This window comes from Oncorhynchus tshawytscha, linkage group LG04 (genome assembly GCF_018296145.1).
Source record: "Oncorhynchus tshawytscha isolate Ot180627B linkage group LG04, Otsh_v2.0, whole genome shotgun sequence".
Classification (NCBI taxonomy): domain Eukaryota; kingdom Metazoa; phylum Chordata; class Actinopteri; order Salmoniformes; family Salmonidae; genus Oncorhynchus; species Oncorhynchus tshawytscha.
In genome coordinates this window covers 17,942,588-17,963,077 of record NC_056432.1, presented here as the reverse complement: position 1 = coordinate 17,963,077, position 20,490 = coordinate 17,942,588, and the positions used below count along the sequence as shown (strand labels likewise).

The 20,490-nt window shown below is 43.8% G+C and overlaps 1 protein-coding gene across 2 annotated transcripts in view; it reads right to left on the bottom strand.

The window, feature by feature from the left end:
• LOC112247890 (protein FAM222A-like) overlaps positions 1-18,153 on the bottom strand; it is a 68,079-nt gene extending 49,926 nt beyond the window's left edge. For both annotated transcript variants that reach the window (XM_024416710.2, XM_042320395.1), the window contains exon 1: positions 17,192-18,153. The gene's annotated coding sequence lies outside the window, so the exon portion shown is untranslated. The remainder of the gene's footprint in view (positions 1-17,191) is intronic.
• Between the last annotated feature and the right edge of the window lie 2,337 nt (positions 18,154-20,490).

The following is a 20,490-nucleotide window of genomic DNA, read 5'->3' as shown; positions in this document are numbered from 1 at the left end:
TTTGCATAATTGGTATCAGGGTCCCAAATTCGAGCTATAAAAATCTGGTTTGTACAGGACTGACGTCCGGAACGATCCAGACCAAGCCTACAGAGCACTGTCTGTACACACAGTAACTCTGGTCTATTGTGCCCCAACACCCCCTTCACTTTCCCTTTCTCTGCAGCGTCAGGAAGTCTGCAGCATAATGCAACAGCCTCCTTTGTTTCACTGTAATCAGAGGCCATCTTCCTCAGCCAGGATCTCCACTCTGTCCTGACCAGGCATCGTGAGGAGGCACACAGCCTTTACACTCATCCTCCTCTTCCTCACTTTCATTACAGCAGCCCACAGCCTCCCCAGCGTCAGGGCCAAACCAGGTGGCTTATCCGTTTCCTCCATGGCTCGCCAAAGTTTCCCGACACAACTTCAATTCAATTAAGAAGATTTAAGCTAGCCAGCCTCCCAGAGAATAAGAGGGGAGTACCACCAGACGAGGGGGTAAGAGAGAGGGAGATGGAGGTAGGAAACTGCAGTGACATCACATCATAGTGAAAATAGAAGAAGACTCAGGTGTAAATTGTCCATCGCTCATGACAAACGATCTGATAGGGGGAGTTTCTCTCAATGATGCGCTCGTTCCCAATAGAGCTGTGAATAAACCAGTCTATCACCACACTACTTAGCACCGGCCCCGCTGCACAATTAATAATACGATGATGTAAAATATGTATATATTCAGATATGCAGTGGAGCTGTCACAAGCTGGTGCGGGGGTGTCGAGGAGGGGAGGGCCGTTGGTGGTGTTCAACCCTAGTTTGAACTATCTGAAAGGAGGAGCAGCACAGTGGTTGGTGACTGTGGTGATTGGTGAGGACCTGTAAACCTGCTAAGTAGCCTTTGCTGTTTTTGTAGGTTGACAGTGGTGGCAGCTGGTGCCTAGGGACACCTAGTTCTGTGGTAGCCTGTTTTTCTTTTCTCCCTCTGCCCATGGAAGATAAAACAAATATACATTTTAATAAATCCTCAAATCAGCAGTGAAAAGACTAGTGGCATCAGCAGTTTTGTGAGCCTAAATGCTATCTAAGACCAGTTTGAACTGCAAATCAGTTTGGAGTGTTTCCCCCTCACATCTCAGATGTCCTTTGAAAGCTTGATCCAGGCAGCCTGAGCTGAATAGGCTGGGATGTTAAAGGGGGAGATGCTAGAAAAATGTACAGACAGCCAAGGCAACTTGACCTTCTCACACACACACCGCAGCATTTGTTTGGGGGACAAGGTGACCCTGTCACTCGGGGGGAGGGTCTGTGAAGGCCTCTCATCCAGACACAATGAAGGCCTCTCATCCTTCACACAGACTCCCACCCGGCTGTGTCAGTTGCGGCCTGAAACAAGACGGGGGGAGAACACCCCACCGCAGCAGTCTTAAACCCCTTTTCAGAGACAGATAGCCCCACGAGGTGGGCTCAAATCCCTGCTTGCGATGCCCAGGCATACAACCGACAGATGGGGTGGCTATTGAGTGGCGGATGGGCTCCCCCATCCATCCCCAGTGGAAACAATGGGGCGGCAGGACAAGAGTGCTGCCTCAATGGGGAGGGGAGGTGGAAAATGCCCACACACAACTGTTGAGCTATGCATAGCAAACCCCTTGAAACTGAAAGAACAGAGAATATTTTCGGGTGGAGGGGAAAAGGATAACACGCATTGTGTTCTGACGCTGGCTGCGGAAGCTCACAGAACTCAATCTGGGACAGCAGTGTTTGTAATGAACCTTATCGACTTCAAACAGAAAAACACAAAGACGTCCCCTCACCACACACTTGCAGTCTCACATAGGTATACATTCACACACACACGCATGCACAGAAATAAGGTTCAACAGAAACACTGCTGTCCAGATTCAGTGTTCACCCGGCCTCTCTTCAGTCTACCAACGCCAGTAGAACGAGTGTGTGCGCTGTCATAAGATTCTGGAATTCATGAAAATAACCAATAGGCAGCAAGTTTTTCCAGTAAGAGAGGTTCAAACAATTATTACAACATTGTAACAACTCTACATTCTGTTAATAATCTACCATGGATATTTGTGTAGATCAAGTTAACATTTACACCACAGAATCATTTATAGTAGTGATTATGGTACTGTAGGATTCTGCAATGACGGAACAGTGTCACACTGTCTCAGTGAGCTCAGCCAGGCTGATTGGAGCTGAGCTTTCCTGGTCTGATCGGAGCTCAGCTTTCCTGGTCTGATCAGGTTTCCATGAGACTACCACCAGGGAGTACCCAACCCAACTGGCCTGGAGGGGGAGAGTGGAGACAAGTACCATGATCACATACTAGAGCCACCAGATCTGATAAAACAGCTGAACTCTTGTGGCTGTATATTGCTGTTCTGTATATTTTCACACCATCCATGCTTAAATTAAGTGGGGCTTTATTAGCAGTGCACAGAGGCTTTCGTGACAAATGAAGGTGTCAAGAAGGCTTTTCCTTGACAAAGGCAGTAATTGGGACTCTGAGAAAATTTTACTAACAGTGGGAAAACTGAACACCAATTGCATGAAACAATTAAAACACAAAAACACAACCCTTAGTAACCACCAGCCAGTCTTCTGAGAATAAAAAATATAAGATTGTTGTAGACAACATGGAACCAGCTGTGATCTCCACAGAGTTTATTGTAGGTTACAAGAAATGCACTGTTCTACAAGGTCCCTGTTCTGTTATGCACAAAGTGACTTGTTGGCCTGGTTACTGTTGCATGTCTCATTGAGATGGCTACACCATGACGGCTCAGTGCTCCGCCATGTCGGGAATATACTGTAGCAACATTGAAACATACTGCTGCTACAGAAAGCAGTTTATTTCCAAAGATATTCTCCCATAACAAAACTGATCGACAATTCCATATATGCTTGGAACTAGCTATAAATACAGGGATTTCTTCCAGATCAGAGTACAGACACCTGCTGGAGTCATTTAGGAGAGGAGTGGCTGAGGGAGTCCTAAAATGTTGACCGTACTAGAGTATCAGGTAGGGCCAGTGTGCTTTTGACTCCACATGCCCCCACAGCAGCAGACCAAGATTAGACGTCTAACATTGGAGGCTCAATTTTCCTGCCACAAATGAGACCTAACTCAGCCCTGTTTCTTCTCCTTTTTCCTTTTCAGTGTGGTCTCTGAACGAGCTCATCTAAGTTCTCGGCAAACAATACTGCTTCTTTGCTCTTCTTTAAAAGATTAATAGGATGCTGCCGTTGTGGTTGAAATGAAATCGGAGGGGTTTCTGTGACAGCAGGAAAAGTGTGAAAAAAGGCAACGAGAGACCATTGTCACGGTTACCAACTGGCTGCCTCCCTCGCCACCACACGATTGTACTTTCAGGTCCAGCTGCCAATCACAGTGGTGGGGCATCAACGGAAGACATTTGAATGCTAAAACCATAGGTCAGGAGCAGACTATTTCCTTGTCACCGACGGGCTCGGTGGGGACTGTGGAGAATGGGGGCTGGAGGAAGGGAGGCCATATGGCTGTGTAATGCCGGATTCGCCCCTCAATCATCGGCACAATGATGCGTTATCACCAAATGTCTTCCTCACAATCCCCTGGTACAATTGGCAGCACGGCCTCGTCACCGTCAATGGAGAACAAAATGAAAACGGGACTGGAGACGAGCCTTACGTGACACTTAATTGGAGACATCCAGGCATTCTCTCTCTCAGCTCCAGTCAACGATATCCATCAAACTTTGCTTAAACCTATTGCAGTTTAAGCAGCCGCTGTCAGTCTAAAGGGAGACTACCAGCATTATATGCCTGAAAAGCCTGTTTTTAAAATAGTACATCCACTACTTCTGGCTCCTAACAAAAACAGTCCAAGTCAAGGAAGGTGGATGGCAGTGTCACTCATAGAACTGAGCCCTTCTCAGTCAGTCCATAAAGAACTCTGTGCTATTATATGTACAGATGTAGGATCTTAATTTTATCACCCTGTTGCAGGAGAACTTTGATGCAATGCAAGACATTTAAAAGATCTAGTGTATTTGAGGTTTAAAATGTTTTGAAGTTTTTAATTCCCACAGAAATTTCAGACTTGATTTCCCCCTTAATAAAAACACATCAACCCCTACAAATATAGCGATTAATTATAATCCAAATAATAATTCCTGTTGCCACCAGATTATTTTCCTGCTGTGCCAAACTGGCTCTAATTAAGATTCAACATCTGTACAAGATTTTCCTCTTCCATGTACTATTGCACCAACAGCATGAAAGAAGCTAAAGACGGACAGCATGAGAGAGGGGGAGAGAGGATAAAGCAAGCGAGGCGGTGAGAGAAAGAAACAGAGACAGAGACAGAAAAAAAGCTCAGTGAGCATCTGCTTTCCTCCCTTTCTCCCAGGCTCATCCCAGGAGGAAGTCCCATGCAAGCTCTCCCTCTCAGATCCTGCTTTGTGGCTGACAGACAGGACTGCCACTCTGCTCTCCCCACTCAGATGGCTTTATGGGCCTCCTCGTCCTCACTCTCTCTCCCTCTCTCCATGCTGCCATGAGCTTGGAAGCGAGGGAGGCGAGAGGGAGAGAATCTCCCAGTGGGTTCTTGTCAGTTCCAGGCCATTACACCTCACTCGCTGGGACCTTGTTTACACACACACGCATGTGCACACGAACACACAGAGGTTGAGAATTGTTAGGAGGGATGCCGCTTGGAATGTGAACAAGAAGAGCTGCAGACAGAGGCAACACTTGAGGAATTTAACAATGTCAAAAACAGGGCTCTCACACCCATCAAATAAAGAATGATACGTGTACACGTTGGCCCTTCTGAAAGGGTGCGTTAAGAGTTTTTTTTTTTTGGTTTAAATAAAAATGTATCATTTACAATGCATGACAACCAAAATGACAGGATCACAGATCCATTCTATTTTTCATTTTGGTTGTTTAATGCTGTACAGAATGGATGTTGCCTAAGTAGGCGTCGCCAAACAATCAGCTCTACAAGTCTCATTGGGTATTATTCCAGTGACAATGTATAGTGTGACAGTCTTCAGGACACTAGAGTAGGGGCACAGTGCCCCAGTGCCCCTTGCGTGTTCAGCCTCTACAAATGTTGCCAAGCTCGGAGTGCAAATGACTGGCTGGCTGTGGTGACAGCTGGACAGCTGTTCCTTCCCGGAGACGCAGTCACAGAACCATACCACACGGGGGGGGTAGGATGTTTCATATGTCTGTATGAAGTTCCCCGGATGGGGGAAGCTGTCAAACCAAGCAACGGACGTAGTAACGATTTGAGTCTCTCGCTGTCTCTCTGAAACCAGACTGAGTGAAGCAGCTCACAGTTGAGCGAATACCAGAAAGAAATGGATGAGATGGCCAATGAGCTGCCACCCCCCCCTCCCCCACTTACATTTCAGTCATTTAGCAGATGCTCTTATCCAGAGCATTCATCTTCAGATAGCTAGGTGGGACAACCACAACCAGACGGATTACCAGGACGTGTACTCTGAGCATTTTTATTTACCTTTATTTAACTAGGCAAGTCAGTTAAGAACAAATTCTTATTTTCAATGACGGCCTAGGAACAGTGGGTTAACTACCTGTTCAGGGGCAGAACGACAGATTTGTACCTTGTCAGCTCGGGGGTTTGAACTTGCAACCTTCCGGTTACTAGTCCAACTCTCTAACCACTAGCCTACCCTGTCGCCCCAGGGCTGACCAACTGGCAAGTGTCTTCACTGACATTTTCAACCTCTCCCTTTCTGAGTCCATAATACCAACATGTTTCAAGCAGACCACCATAGCAAACCACCATAGTCCTTGTGCCCAATCACACAGGTAACCTGCCTAAATGACTACGGGCCCATAGCACTCACATCAGTAGCCATGAAATGCTTGAAAGGCTAGTCATTTCTCACATCAACACCATTATTCCAGAAACCCTAGACCCACTCCAATTTGCATAGCGCCCCAACAGATCCACAGATGATGCAATCTCTATTGCACTCCACACATGGACAAAAGGAACACATATGTGAGAATGCGATTCATTGACTACAGCTCAGCGTTCAACACCATAGTGCCCTCAAAGCTCATCACTAAGCTAAGGACCCTGGGACTAAACACCTCCCTCTGCAACTGGATCCTGGACTTTCTGACAGGCCTCCCCCAGGTGGTAAGGGTAGGTAACAACACATCCACTATGCTGATCCTCAACATGGGGGCCCCTCAGGGGTGTGTGCTCAGTCACCTCCTGTACTCCCTGTTCACTCATGACTACACGGCAGGCACGACTCCAACACCATCAGTAAGTTTGCTGATGACAACAGTGGTAGGCCTGATCACCGACAATGATGAGACAGCATATAGGGAGGTGGTCAGAGCCCTGACCGTGTGCTGCAAGGACAACCTCTTCCTCACTGTAATCAAGACAAAGTAGATTGTGGACTACAGGAAAAGGTGGACTGAGCACACCCCCATTCTCATCGAAGGGGCTGTAGTGGAGAAAGTTGAGAGCTTCAAGATCCATGGCATCCACATCAACAACAAACTAACATGGTCCAAGCACACCAAGACAGTCGTGAAGAGGGCACGACAAAACCTATTTGCCCTCAGGAGACTGAAAAGATTTGGCATGGGTCCTCAGATCCTCAAAAGGTTTTACAGCTGCACCATCGAGAGCATCTTGATGGGTTGCATCACTGCCTGGTATGGCAACTGCTCGGCCTCTGACCGCAAGGCACTACAGAAGGTAGTGCGTACAGCCCAGTACACCTTCCTGCCATCCAGGACCTCTATACCAGGCGGTGTCAGAGGAAGGCCCTAAAAATTGTCAAAGACTCCAGCCACCTTAGTCATAGACTGTTCTCTCTGCTACCGCACAGCATGCAGTGCCGGAGCGCCAAGTCAAGGTCCAAGAGGCTTCTAAACAGCTTCTACCCCCAAGCCATAAAGACTCCTGAACATGAATTTCCCCTCCCCCTCTTCTACTCTCTGTTATTATCTATGTATAGTCACTTTAATAACTCTACCAACATGTACATATTACCTCAATTACCTCGACACTGATGCCCCTGCACATTGACTCTGTACCGGTACCCCCTGTATATAGCCCCACTATTGTTATTTACTGCTGCTCTTTAATTATTTGTTATTTTTAGCTCTTAATCTTTTGTTGTCATTTTCTTAATACTGCTTGGTTAAGGTCTTGTAAGTAAGCATTTTACTGTACACCTGTTGTATTCAGCGCATGTGACAAATACAATTTGATTTACACTATTTCTTAATAAAGTAGTTGTGAGAAATTGCAAGTGTTGGTTCAGGAAAGTGGTTTTATTTTTTATTTTCTAAAAATAAAAAGTGGGGGGGTGAGGACGGGATTATTTAAAGATACCTATAGGGTTTCAGGTGCATTCAGAAGTTGGCCAGTGACTCTGCTGTCCTAGCTTCAGGGGGTAGCTGGTTCCACCACTAAGGCACCATGGTTTTGTACAGGATGCGAACTTCAACTGGAAGCCAGTGGAGTGTGCGGAGGAGCGGGTGAGATGGGAGAACTTGGGAAGGTTGAACACCAGGCGGGCTGCAGCATTCTGGATAAATTGCATTGGTTTGATGGCACAAGCGGGGAGCCCAGTCAACAGTGAGTTGCAGTAGTCCAGATGGGAGATTAAGTGCCTGGATTAGGACCTGCAACGCATCCTGTGAGAGGTAGGGTCGTACTCTATGAAGGTTGTAGAGCATGAAACTGCAGGAGTGTGTCACTGCTTTGATGTTTGCAGAGAACGACAGGGTGTTGTCCAGGGTCACACCAAGGTTTTTTGCAGGGCAATACTGGAGTTGTCAACCGTGATGGAGTTGAAATGAGAAGGACATGGAGCAAAAGAGCGAAACAACTGAATTTACTTGCTCAATCGACAAAGCAAAAATCTTGGGTTTAAAAAAGCTTGAAGCCGTGCCAGTCATTTCTGCCAAGCAGAGCAGGCAATTCATTATGCCACCAAGGGTCAACAATTCCTTCAACTCAATAAAAATGTTAATAAAACTAAGAGCCTACAAACCTGAGCTCTGATCCCATTTGGTCTCTGAAGAGCGAGCAAGAGAGAGGATAACCAGCATAGCTCTCACACTGAGAATGACATTTAGCCAGTGGAATAATCCTGGTCAAACTCTACCAACGGCTGACCACCAAGTAAATAATGCTTCAGCGGATATACGACAGCAGGCAGTTTGAACTTATATATGGGGAAAAGGATCAACACACACCGAACACGGTTGTTACGGCACTCTGTAATCTAGGAAAACCAATAGAGCTCCAACCCCCACCCAAATCTCTAATTCCATATCCACTCACCTAAATAAATGAAAAGACCCATTAGGCAGATTTCCGAGGATGGCGATGGGCTTATAATTATACATGACATCTGAGAGATAAAAAGTGATTACTCTGGATGCCAGTCGGGCAGGGTGGGAGGGGGGGATTGCTTAGCAACTAGTCATTATCCTCGGGAGTGGAGCGAGGTGACCGGCCATCCGTCTAACTCTGGTGGCTCGCCTGGCTCCACTGCCCCCCCTCGTTGCAGTCTCTCCGTCAGAATACAAACAGAGATAAAGAACGCGGCAATCGCTCTCGACACACAAATAGGTTAACACAATAAAGCCGGCTTTGCCTGGCTTAGTCGGGGGAGGAAAGCAATTCCAGCAGCAGGCAGGAGGTAATAAAACAGGCGCTAGGAGAGAGAGGGAGAGTGTGTGTGTGTGTGTGTGTGTCCATACGTGTCCTCATGCCAATATTTCTATACGTGAGTAGACGCAGGCATAGAGACGCCAGGAGGCCTGAGGGTCTAATATCACAAGGATTTCCAACCCAGTCTTGACACAAGCAATAACACAAGAGAAAATGATGGAAATTCCTGTCTACTCCTCTGCTCAGATTAGGGCAACAGTGAGTTGATGCTAGAAATGTATGGGTAGTTCCACAGTAACAGAGGGATGCATGTCAAACAAAAATCAAGGATTGCAAAGTTAAACAAACCATACAACTCTATGCACAAGGACTCTGCTTTTTACAATTTCCATTGAACATTTTACAATAACGCAACCAAATGGTGGAACAAACAGCAAACCGTCATTCTGTTACCAAACTTTGCATCTGCACACTTCAATTAAATGTGTTTTTGTCAAATTTGCAGTGGAAATGGTTCAAGTCTAATTGCCCATATACCAACTCCCCCACCCCTCCCCCCCTCACATGCCCTCACAAATCCGTCTCCAGCTTGGTTAAAATTCAACAGGTAAAATTGAATGAGTTTTATCTGTGCACGCCTCGGCTTTCCGTTCTGTGTTGCCGCTGCTAGGCCCGGCAATAAAAGATCCAAATCTACAGAGTTTTATTAAATGGTGTTGCGTTCACGCTGAGCTGGGGAAACGAATAGGGGTGTTTTCTCCAATTACCATGCAGACCAGACGACATTGTTTTCTCCAGTCAGTGGAAATTTCATTACCTTTACAGCAACACCATCAGAATAGGGTAACAGACTCTTTTTTTTGTCACAACAGCTAACAGTCGCTGTGTCACCCACATATGTAGTATCCATTGGCAACATTAAGTAATGTAGCCATTGTCACACACACTCCTGAAGCCAGGCTAGCATGCACAATGCCTATTGTTTTTCAATGATACATAATAAACAGAATTGGATGAGCAAAATTGTAGTCCGCAGCTTATGTCTGAATCGACTGCATTCTCCTTAAACAAATTAATCCACGACACATCCATACAGCTGAAGCCCATCTACAACACAGAACCTAAGGATGACCTAGGTTATTCACATAGGGCCTCCATCCCCTGTGTAAAACTGGCAATATGTAAAGGGCACTGGGCACCCATAGCCAGAGCTACATAATCATAAAAAATAAAAACATTAAATCCTTAAATGGCTGACAAAAGTTCAACCAATTTAGGTCATATGGCTATTTGCAACTTTGTCAATCATTGACCCTGATAATTCGAGCTGACAGCTCCTTCAGCCAGGTAATGAACCAACAAGCAGAGCTGTAAAGTGCTGGCTAATGTCAACTGAGAATTAATGACCAAAGCATAAAGAGAAAACATCTTTATCTTGTTGATGTATTTCCTGCTTTTGCAGAAACAGTACAAAGCCCCAAGGGAGGGTAGCCAACCAAAATCCAGCAGAGAAGGAGATTAGGATGATGTGCAGTTCCTTGTTCCACTAAAGCTTGATCTTCCTCAATAGGCGAGGAGAATCCGATAGTGCCCATTCAAGATTAAAGTACAACAGCATTGGGAGAAGAGAGATTAATCAGACGCTCGCACGAGATAAAACCATCCCTAGCTGCTTCTGGCAGGGAAACAAGAGGCAATAAAGAGTTCTAGAGATAATAAGAAACATGGGAAAACACACAATAGTGAATGAAATGGTACCCAAGCCTCCACTACAAATCAAAACTTCCTTCATGCATAATTGTTGATGAGGCCATGATACACACACACACACACACACACACACACACACACACACGAGGGGGGGTATCCAATGCCTTCATGCATTACTGAGGGGTAGGGGACCCCTTTTGGCACAAGAGCACCCATAGAGGTTAAAAAATAAATAAAAAGGCCCCTCCCCATCCACTATATTTATCTTTGCTGCGCAAACCTGAAACCTTATAAGATTCACATAACTATCTTCAATGGGGTCAAGGTCCTCTTGGAGATTCCATCTTGTATCTCAAATGCATAACTGCATTTGAACCATTCTGCATGATGGGGTTGTATATTAACAACTTTGAAAACTGGTTAGCCCATCACTGAGGAGGAATGGAGTGCTTTAACTTAGCCTGGTCCCATAATGTTGGATGGCCTGTAGGCAACTCTTCAAATTGTTGCCATGCCACACATAAGGTATTACAACAGAAGAGTTGGCTAACGCACCTATAGTAGTAGCTAGGCTAGGGGACCAGGCTAAGTTATAGTTCCACTCTTGTAGAGCCTGATGAAAAGTCTACTGCCTGCCATCACTATGGGTTACAGTGGATGAACGCCTGCTAGGATACAGCACATTACTACTTCGGCCTCACAGCCAAAGGCAAGGAAATCATGTCTGGTGTTTACCTCAAGGAACAGATATGGCTTTGAGAACAAAACCAGCACCACACAGGAGCCGCATAATTCGCTGTGGACACCAAAGAATTTGAAACTCTCGACCCACTCCACTACAGCCCCGTCGATGTTAATGGGGGCCTGTTCGGCCCGCCTTTTCCTGTAGTCCACGATCAGCTCCTTTGTCTTGCTCACAATGAAGACAGGTTGTTGCCCTGGCACCACACTGCCAGGTCTCGGACATCCTTCCTATGGGCCGTCTAATCGCTGTCGGTGATCAGGCCTACCGCTGTTGTGTCGTCAGCAAACTTGATGGGGTTGGAGTCGTGCCAGGCCACGCAGTCGTGGGGGAACAGGGAATACAGGAGGGGACTAAGTACACACCCCTGAGGGGCTTCAGTGTTAATATCAGCGTGGCAGACGTGTTGTTGCCTACTCTTACCACCTGGGGGCGGCCCGTCAGGAAGTCCTGGATCCAGTTGCAGAGGGAGGTCCTTAGCTTAGTGAAGGGCTTCGTGTGTTGAACGCTGAGCTGTAGTCAATGAACAGCATTCTCACATCGGTGTTCCATTTGTCCATGTGAGAAAGGGTGGTGTGGAATACAATTGAGATTGTGTCATCTGTGGATCTGTTGGGGCAGTATGCAAATTGGAGTGGGTCTAGGGTGTCCAGGAGGATGCTGTTGATGTGAGCCATGACCAGCCTTTCAAAGAACTTCATGGCTACTGACATGATTTCCATGGAGCGGTAATAATTTAGGCAGGTTACCTTCACTTCCTTGGGCAAAGGGACTATGGTGGTCTGCTTGAAACATGAAGGAATTACAGACTCAATCCGGGAGAGTTTGAAAATGTCAGTATAGACACTTGACAGTTGGTCCGCGCATGCTTTGAGTACACGTCCTGGTAATCCACCTGGCCCAGCGGATTTGTTAATGTTAATCTGTTGAAAGGTTTCGTTCACATCGGCTACCGAGAGCATTATCATACAGTCATCCAGAACAGCTGGTGCTCTCGTGCATGCTTCAGTGTTGCCTGCCTCGAAGAGAGCAGAAAAGGCATTTAGCTCATCTGGTAGGCTTGCGTCACTGGGCAGCTCGCGTCTGGGTTTCCCTTTTTAGTCCATAATATTTTTCATGCCCTGCCACATCCGACGAGTGGCAGAGTCGGTGTAGTAGGATTCAAATCTTAATCCTGTATTGATGCTTTGCTTGTTTGATGGTTTGTCTGAGGGCATTGCGGGATTTCTTATAAGCGTCCGGATTAGTCTCCCGCTCCTTGAAAGCAGCAGTTATAGCCTTTAGCTCGATGCGGATGTTGCCTGTAATTCATGGCTTCTAGTTGGGATATGTACGTACAGTCACTGTGGGGAAGACTTCATCAATGCACTTATTGATGAAACCGATGACTGAGGTGATGTATTCCTCAATGCCATTGGATGAATCCCGGAACATATTCCAGTCTGTGCTAGCAAACCAGTCCTGTAGTGTAGCATCCGCGTCATCTGACCACTTCCGTATTGAACGAGTCACTGGTACTTCCTGCTTTAGTTTCTGCTTGTAAGCAGGAATAAGGTGAATAGATTTGTGTTCAGATTTGCCAAATGGAGGGTAGGGGAGAGCTTTGTATGCATCTCTGTGTGTGGATTAAAGGTGGTCTAGGATTTTTTTCCCTCCTGGTTGCACATGTGACATGCTGGTATAAATTTGTTAAAACTGATTTAAGTTTGCATGCTTTAAAGTCTCCGGCCACTAGGAGCGCCACTTCTGGGTGAGAATTTTCTTCTTTGCTTATGGCCTTATAGAGTTGATTAAGTGCGGTCTTAGTGCCAGCTTCGCTTTGTGGTGGTAAATAGACAGCTACGAATAATACAGATGAGATCTCTCTTGGTAGATAGTGTGGTCGACAGCTTATCATAAGGTACTCCCCCTCAGGCAAGCAATACCTCGAGACTTCTTTAATATTAGACATTGCGCACCAGCTGTTACTGACAAAAAGACACACCCCCACTCCTCGTCTTACCAGAGGTAGCGTCTCTGTTCTGCCGGTGCATGGAAAATCCTGCCAGCTCTATATTGTCTGTTTCTTCGTTCAGCCACGTCACGGTGAAACATAAGATGTTACAGTTTTTAATGTTCCATTGGTAGTAAAATCTTAGTAGTAGGTCTTCAATTTTATTTTCTAAAGATTGCTTGTTAGCAAGGAGAATGGAAGGCATTGGGAGTTTACTTGCTCACCTCCGGATTCTCAGAAGGATCCCCAATCGGTTACCCCTTTTCCGGCGTCTTTTCTTCACGCAAAAGTCCTGGGTCTGGGCCTGTTCCAGTGAAAGCAGGATATCTTTCTGGTCGGACTCGTTAAAGGACAAAGTTTCTTCCAGTTCGCAGTGAGTAATCGCTTTTCTGATGTCCAGAAGTTATTTTCGGGCATAAGAGGCGGTAGCAGCAACATTATGTACACGGTGAGTTAAAAAATAAGTTACACAAAGCGCAAAAGAAATAACAAAATAACAGTAACAGGAACTCAGATCAATATCTAAATGAGATGCTATTTGGATGCCTTTGAGAGAAAAGGTTCATGTGTCACTAAATGTTTTGCCTAAATGTGTTTCCTGCAAAGAAAGAAGCAACTTTTATTGTCAGTGGTTGTGGAAGCTGAGCCACAAGATAGGATCCCTGCTTTCCATTACCTATAATTTAATGAAAATATATCCTATACAGAATAAACTAAATGCCTCTCTGGAAAACAAATATGCCATTACATTTCTGTAAATATAATTTTTTCAAATCACAAATAATCAAGCTGGCACAGTAAGCTTAGAAATTAATATCTATTGAAGATAAACCAGAGCAGATTATTTTTTATATATACACTACCGTTCAAAAGTTTTGGGTCACTTAGAAATGTCCTTGTTTTTGAAAGAAAAGCAGAATTTTTGTTAATTAAAATAACATCAAATTGATCAGAAATAAAGTGTAGACATAGTCATTTACAACATTAACAATTGTAGCTGGAAACGGCAGATATTTTATGGAATATCTACATAGGCATCCAGAGGCCCATTATCAGCAACCTGTGTTCCTATGGCACGTTGTGTTAGCTAATCGAAGTTTATCATTTTAAAAGGATAATGGATCATTAGAAAAACATTTTGCAACTCTGTTGTTCTGATTAAAGAATCCATTTAAAAAATGTCCTTCTTTAGACTAGTTGAGTATCTGGAGCATCCGTATTTGTAGGTTCAATTACAGGCTCAAAATGGCCAGAAAAAAAAGACTTTCTTCTGAAACTCGTCAGTCTTTTCTTGTCCTGAGAAATGAAGGCTATTCCATGTGAGAAATTGACAAAAAACTGAAAACTCATACAACGCTTTGTACTACTCCCTTCACAGAACAGAGCAAACTGGCTCTAACCAGAATAGAAAGAGGAGTGGGAGGCCCCGGTGCACAACTGAGGAAGAGGACAAGTACATTAGAGTGCCTATTTTGAGAAACAGACGCCTCACGTCTCAAGTCCTCAACTGGCAGCTTCGTTAAATAGTACCCACAAAACACCAGTCTCAATGTCAACAGTGAAGAGGCGACTCCGGGATGCTGGACTTCTAGGCAGAGTTTCTCTGTCCAGTGTCTGTGTTCTTTTGCCCATCTTAATCTTTTCTTTTTATTGCCCAGTCTGAGTTATGGCTTTTTCTTTGCAACTCTGCCTAGAAGGCCAGCATCCCAGAGTCGCCTCTACACTGTTGACATTGAGACTGGTGTTATTCCATAAAAAAAGTATAATAAATCCACCGTTTCCAGCTACAATAGTCATTTACAACATTAACAATGTCTACACTGTATTTCTGTTTCAATTGGATGTTATATTAAATGGACAAAAAAAATTGCCTTTCTTTCAGAAAAAAAAGAACATTTCTAAGTGACCCAAAACTATTGAACAGTAGTGTATATCATCCAAGGTATGTTTGCAGTGGCATTGCACACACCGTAGTTCGGTATTGTCGTCTCTGGGTCGGCATTAAGACAATCAAACCATTTTGGGATTCAAATAATATTAATACATAGAACAGGAAATTAAAGTGAAGCTATTATGAAGATATTCATGAGCAAACCTTACTTATTCACTCAAGACGGCAGTTTTAATAAGCAAAGAGTACAGAGCATTCACCTCAATGCTATCAATCAATCAAATTGAAATAGTATTTCAGTGTTGAAAATTGATATAGTGCCTGGGCTTGCTTAGTATATTACTTCCGCTTTAATATCTTAGCCAAAATTAAATCTGTCCTTCAACCAACTCTTTGCACATTAAGAAGGATACTTGTTGAAAGTTCAGGCAACAGTATAAAATGTGTTATGCTTTTTAGATGGTTTTGGGAGGCATTTAATCAAAGACGGAGTATGAAACATAGGCTAGTATTATCAAATTCACCCAACATAAAGTTGAGTTTGGATGGCACCGCTTTTAGTTTTAACAACAAAAACCTTGCTTTAATGATTTCCTGTATGGATTTAGAATCCTGCAAATGAGGTGACCAAAAAAACAAATCAGATTGTATATTTATTTCTGTTTTGAATAAAAACTGCCAGGCTACTTAGGCCTACTTTACATTAAAATCCCAAATCAAAGTAAAACACATTCAGCCTTCAGAAAGGCATTATGAGTCATGATATTTAGCCCCCCAAAATTAAAACAGAGCTAAGACTAAATCCAAGAGGTAATTCACTGGTCTACATATTAGGCTGTCCTGCTAGCTCCAGTAGCTAACCCTATCGTCCCCAACCATAATGTTGAGTTAAGGCACGCATTATACTAGGGGGACTTTTTGTTTAGGTGAGGAGCAGTCTCAGGGCTAATATGAGCACAATTTGCTCAGAAGGTCATAGGGCTGAGTGTAGGAAGTAAATGAGGCGGCTCTACCCACCCAATGTTTTACTCAATACTAGCAAGCAGCCGCTGTGCTATGGTATGGCAAGTGCTGTACAGGACTGGCGACTCCAGGAGCCTGGCCCTAGATGTAGAGGGGTCCCATGTAAGATTATCAATGAGCAAGTAAGGGACCAGGGTAAAGTCCACTGTACTGTACTCCACTATCCAGCCACTGAAACAATGCAGAGATACTTTTAGCAGAGGCCTGGCCTATAGTGGTCTATGAATACATGGATTATCGAGGCCTGTTAACTAGCCACAAACTCCAGGAATTTCACAGGAAAAAAATAAACCCCTTTGCTTATCAGTGTGTTTGTGTGTGTGTGTCTTCTGGTCGCTGAAGAGGTGCATGTGTGTAGCCTGATGGTCCCCATGTTACATCCTACACAGATTAAAAATATGTACTTTTTTCCAGGTCAGCACCTGCTGTTTACAGTAGCCTGATATTGTGTGTGTCGCATGTACTTGGGTATAGCCTGTACTTAATGGCTATATAGAACATAGGCTATGACACCGAGCTCCAAATGAAAAGTTCTGAGGAATTACGCACTGGTGATGCTCGTTCATTTGAGGAAGATCACATCTAAGCGCGTCCTTAATCAACATCAGTGAATGTCATCAACTATTTAAAGAAACTAAGCCAGTTATACTTGGGGGTGAAAATCATTAATTGCCGCTGAAACTCTTCACCCACCGCTCATTAAAAATAATATGACACATGGGGGCATACACAAAATAATTCCTTGTGTAGAATACTTCTGACAATATACTCAATTGCTCCCTATCCTTGAAAAGAACAAATACAACACGTCAAAGCAGATCCTAAATCCATTAAGTAACTGACATCGATTTTACAACATGTCCTTTATTGTAGGTTAGCCTAGGCTACGCATGAAAAACAGGTTTTATAGCCTGTCCTACCCCAGTCATTTCAACATCTCTGTACTGTAGACTCAGCATTTTACATCCTCATTCTATTTTCCTACAATACTATCAATCAATTGTTATGCAATGTGCCAGCTTTCTTACACTCCATCCATCAATTATGATATGAAGACATGTCGCCGAATGACCCCGGCTGCCATTAGCAGCAACACAATTCCCAAATTACGCATGCGATAAATGTATGACTATAGTTTTGATACCTGAAGATAAAATAGGCTAGTTACCATAAATTGTTTCGTAGTGCAGATTAGAATTCCATGCAGGTTAGCTGGCGATGAGTAGTCTGCTTCAGAACGTTGCGGTCCAGAGATAAATCAGATAGGTTTCATTCCGCTCTCCAAAATCCAAAAACCACCCGTTGTTGATCAACAGCAATACAGTTTATTCTCCCCCTTTCAGTATCATGCACATTTTCAGACAGTGAATCAGATTCCAAACTGAAAAACCAAATGGTTAAATGAATTGCTCTTTCCGTCAATGAACAATATTATTGTAACTGATGCGTTTCGTTTCCTGGGCTGAATGACCGTGAATTCAAAGCCTGGGAAATAACAGGTTGACAAATTCAGGAGTGTTGCGTGTCAGTCTCTCCCGTTAAACTGTGCTCTCACCTAACGCATATCATACTCAACCTTTCGCCCCCCGAAACTAGCCTGTAAAATGATCCGCTATCGTGTCATTTCTTCTCCTCGTTTCCCCGTGAATATTTCCAAAAAGATTTGTCACAAGACGAAATTCTCAATCCAAAAGAATTGATGGATGCGAATGGTTCCCCAAAGCAATTACGCATATAGGTCAGTGGTTCACCTATTTAGTCTAATCAGTCTGAATTTGTCCACTAAACAAAATGTTTACAACGTTGTCTGTAGCACAGAGTAACCGTGCAGATTCCAATACTTTGAAACAAATGCAGTTGTGAGAAATAAGAGATGCTATTAAATCCTTTGGCATACACTTTCTCCGGCGATGTCTGTCTACAGCCTCTCGCAAAACGTCTGTCCTCCCGATTATAGACTCTAATTTCCAATTGAGGTGACAAAACCAGTTCCAAACATTCCTTTGCGTTGACCTTCTCTTTGATCTAAATACCAAGCAATATTGATAATGTCCGAATAAATATTTGGATGTTTAAGGCAGCTCACTGCTATTCAGGATGCGGTCCTCTCCCTGTGCAAAGCTGCCGAAACTGACAATAACCCGGAACGATGCAGACTCTAACCGCTCCTTAAACCGCCCACCAACCAATCATTGTACTGAGGGAATTGAAACGTTCCCACGGGTTAGCCAATCATTGATAATTGAGGATCGTTACCACGGTGACGTTGTCAGCGTCAAGTTTGAAACCACATTGTTTAATCGCGGAAAGGTTTATCCTAGTCAGTGAAATAAGTAGTTGCCTAGAAAGCAGAGAGATTCAGTCTAGCCGACTCAACTGAACATTGTACTATAAGTAAGACATGTACATCCGTTTATTATAGACCCTATAATAAACGGAATACATTGATTTACGTTTCTTTATATGCCAATGTTTTAAATGTAACCTTTATTTAACTAAGCAAGCCAGTTTACAATGACTGCCTACCCGGACGACGTTGGGCCAATTGTGCGCCGCCCTATAGGACTCCCAATCCAGCCTTGAATCAAACCAGGGACTGTAGTGACGCCTCTTGCACTGAGACGCAGTGCCTTAGACCGCTGCGCCACTCATGAGCCTTTATTATAGGCCTTATAATAAAAGCCTTAGCAAGCTGCATTATAGTGCATAGTCAGTGGTGTAAAGTACTTAAGTAAAAAATATTTTAACTACTACCTACATTTTAAGTATTTTTTAAAATATCTGTACTTTACAATTTATATTTTTGACAACTTTTACTTTTATTTCACTACATTCCTAAAAGAAAATAATGTACTTTTTACTCCATACATTTTCCCAGACACCCAAAGGTACTCATTACATTTAGAACGTTTAGCAGAACATGAAAATGGTCCAATTCATGCACTTATCAAGAGAACATCCCTGGTCATCCCTACTGCCTCTGATCTGGCTGACTCACTAAACACACATGCTCCATTTCTAAATGAGTGTTGGAATCTGCCACCAGCTATCCATAGAATAAAATAAACAAAATAATGGTTTGTTTAATATAAGGAATTTGAAATGATTTCTACTTTTACTTTTGATCCTGAAGTATATTTTAGCAGTTACATTTACTTTTGATACTTAAGTATATTTAATGGCAAATGCTTTTAGACTTTTACTCAAGTAGTATTTTACTGGGTGACTTTCACTTTCACTTTACAAAAGTATGACAATTGGGTAATTTTTCCACCACTGTCTCATGGTGTTCACAATCAAACAAATGCTAGAGCCTGTTGCTGTCAGCACCATATAGGTAAAGCCTGACAACATGGGACAGAGCAACCCAGCCCACAATTGAGAACACTGTTAACTTTTCGCATCTCAACAATACTTTAATTAAGACATCTTATTACATGTATCATCCACAACAAAGATGGACATTAAATAACTAACTCTGTCTTTTTGAACTTTTATTCTGGACCCTAACAGCTTCTAGACTATCCGTAATTGGATTTCTGCTTGCAAAAAAATGCATTCTACATTGATTGCTGGGAGCTCCATGGAGTTTGTAATGATTGACATGAGGCCATCTCCACAAGCACCAGCCCACTCTGTCCAGCCAGCCCAGCACACACACAGACAGACCCTGCTGAAACACACAAAAGTAGTACAAGGCAATCACATCATGGCCTCTCATAATAAGCTGACGCTGGGAAGTGGGTGATGCAGCACTCAGCTTATGCCAGTGCCGATAAGAGTCTGAAAGTATTACCTCGCTCTGGCAGCCCGCTCTCCCAGAAATCCATCCTGAGCCAGGTCATCAATTCTGCCCTATCTGATCGCTCACCAATCCTTCTGCTCCTGGCAACTCCATGTTATGTTGCTAGCTGTCCTAGCTCTTCCCTTTGAAAATACTCTGTATGACTTTCACTTTGATGCTAGCCTCTTAAAGCACAGTAGGCTAAAGAGTAACAGGTTTCTGGAGGATACATATGGCATGTGGTATTTTATGTCGTCTGAGACTGGACAATAGCCTACTCTCTGAGAATCCATAGTTAACCACTCTGATAGTTCCTCCCTTCTAGTCAGCCTCCAGTTGTCATGCTGCTTCCTTTATCGAAGTACCTGGATGGGTTGTGAGAGAAAATCCTGTCTCAACTAACTGTGTCCATTGAATCCAGCAAGTCAATCAGCAGCAGTCTGCTCATTCGGGCGCTAGGGGCGGCACCCCACTTGTGATTGGTCCCCCCCAAAATGTATTTATAAAAAAATAACATATATTATATAATTATGTTATAAATGCTCATAAACGTGTGGTAAATGTGTACATTTTCCTATTTCAAAAATATATTGTTCAAAACAAACTGTTCAGTTACTTACTACTTTGCCCCTCAGTGACTGCCAGCAGCAGCAGAAGCAGCAGCTCCGCCTCCATGGGCACAT